We start from the raw sequence: 2,206 nt of genomic DNA on the forward strand, positions 1-2,206 counted from the left end.
CCCACCCCACCCCACCCAGCCGACTCCTGGGCCGCCGAGCACGCGCTGGGCGTAGTGGTGCATGCCAATACAGGCCCTTCTGTGTAAGTGACAGGGACAACACACTCGCTATAACGTGACGTTGTGATCAGGAGCACCCTCACCCCTCTGCGAGCTCCCTCTCTCTCCCTCCTTGTCTCTCTTTTTCCACCCCTCTCTCTCCCCCTCTCTCTTGTGCTTTACGCCCTACGCCCTTCCCCCCTCTCTCTCCAGAAGGGGCTGCTGCTGGTGCGTGTTGACGACACACACACACACAGTGACTACTGTTTTGGATTGGGGAGAAGGCGATGTCGGGGGTAGGGAACTGGCGAGGGGGATTCCCTGTCGAAAATATTATCACAAGCCCGATTCGCGACAGCCGATTCGGGCGTTTCCAAGTGAGGCAGCTGGCAGGGGTATTTTGCCTGGCGGCGGGTTTTGTAGAAGGGGAAAGAGGCAGGGCTTGTGGTAGGGTGCGGGGGGAGTCGCCTGCAGACTACTGCTCCCTGGCCACCGCTTCGCTGCACACTGAAAATGCGCACGTCAGAAAAACAGATAAGTTTCAAGCGCAGAACCCCCTCCTCCCTCGTGCCTGGAAAAGGGGGAAGGGGGAGTGGGGGCAGAGATTGGTCCAGGATAGCGAGGGATAATGGGGACGCCTGTAAAGTGGCGTTAAGAGAAAGAGACTGGGCCGAGGCGCAGGGTAGTGTTTTCGATCGGGCGGGTTAACGCATTTCAGCTAGCCCGACGCTTGATGGCGTTCATACCCGACCCGACCCGCCCGAAAAAGTGAGTCGGGCGAGTCGGGCAAAGGGTTTACCCGACAGAGAGACAGCTTCCAAATCACCGGCCCCGGCTGTCCTGCCGCCCGGTCAAGCTCACAACCGTGGCCAGGGTCGACCAGCAAGGGCGAGGGGTGAGGTTTCGGGAACCGGAGGCGCCTAGTGAGGCTCGGCAGCCGATGTAAGTGTCGGGCGAGCCTTACCCGACCTCATCGTGGTACGTGAGCGATGAGACAGTTGCCAGCCACACAGTTCTATCTCCTCTTGTGTCGGGCAAGCGCCGATCTCATACCCGCCCAATCGAAAACACTAGTCCGTTCTGTTGTGATATTTCAAATAAAAATGAGTCTTATCCCCTCCGCACGCGCAGGTGCGCGCGGGTACATCGAAGGGCAATGCTTGGGCCTGTCCTGCCCTGCTGCGTGCATGCACGTCACCGGGCTTGAATGTGACGGCACTTGGATCTCCGCGTTCCTAGTGGCCATTCACATGAAAGACTTATTCTGAACTATAACGGTTATAAATTAGCAAAAAGGGATCATAAAATCAGATTTTAAACCTAAACTTGAGAGATGATTGGTGTGCTGACGATCATGGTGGCAGTGGTGACGATTCAAACGACATTGCGCCGAGGAGTATCGTCCACAGAAAGTACGCACGTTTTCCTTAGATTCATTCGGGAGCTTGGCGCCTGCGAGACTCGGGGTAGGCTATTCCGCAGCACACACGTGCACTCCAGGCATGGTGTTGCCTACCCACTAGGGCGCTATGAGAGCTTGCACTGGCTTGACTTGGGAATCTCGCAACGCCGAATGCTCGGCGTACCACGGCAAAGAAAGATTTCTTGTGTATTATAAGAACCGGTCTTGGATCTTATGGAGACCGCCAATGGCACCCCAGACCAGGTCTTGAAATACAAGGAATTATTCTTACCGTGACCCTTTCTGGATGTTCCCTAATGTTATTCATCAGGTGTTGGCGAGGAGGTGTGTCCGCGCTCCTGGGGCCGCGGGGGTCCGTTCCGTCGTCATTTGAATTTCAAGTTCCAAAACGCGGAACGACATTGGAATAAAGCGGATTGGAGTGCGGTTGGCGTTAAGGGGGTTGCAGCCTCGAGGCCAGCGATGCTGATCAATATGCAGATCCGGCGACAAAGTCCCGCCATCCGAACGCTTCCGTCTGGCCCTGGTGCGCGAGTGGCCGCCGGCGCTGGCACGACCTCCAGGACGACGCCGAGGGGGCGGAGGACGAGGGGTGAAGTGAGGGGTGCCCGATTAGCAGGACGTGCACCGTGGGGAGGCCACGGTGGTCCTGGGCCCCGCCCGGCACACAATGGCGGGGCCCGCTCCCGTTAGGTGGACGCCCCCGCCCTCCTCCCCAGCCCCTCGAGGGGTCCCCCCGCTGCT

At 58.3% G+C, this 2,206-nt stretch overlaps 2 protein-coding genes across 2 annotated transcripts in view; one reads left to right on the top strand and one right to left on the bottom strand.

Moving 5' to 3' along the window:
• LOC113217460 (U-scoloptoxin(05)-Sm1a) overlaps positions 1 to 2,206 on the top strand; it is a 162,212-nt gene that overhangs the window by 16,738 nt on the left and 143,268 nt on the right. The window lies entirely within an intron of this gene.
• Positions 1 to 2,206, bottom strand: part of LOC113217458 (uncharacterized) — a gene marked incomplete in the record, with an annotated part of 6,172 nt that overhangs the window by 2,963 nt on the left and 1,003 nt on the right.

This window comes from Frankliniella occidentalis, unplaced genomic scaffold, assembly GCF_000697945.3.
Source record: "Frankliniella occidentalis isolate FOCC.00 unplaced genomic scaffold, Focc_3.1 Scaffold71, whole genome shotgun sequence".
Taxonomy (NCBI): Eukaryota; Metazoa; Arthropoda; class Insecta; order Thysanoptera; family Thripidae; genus Frankliniella; species Frankliniella occidentalis.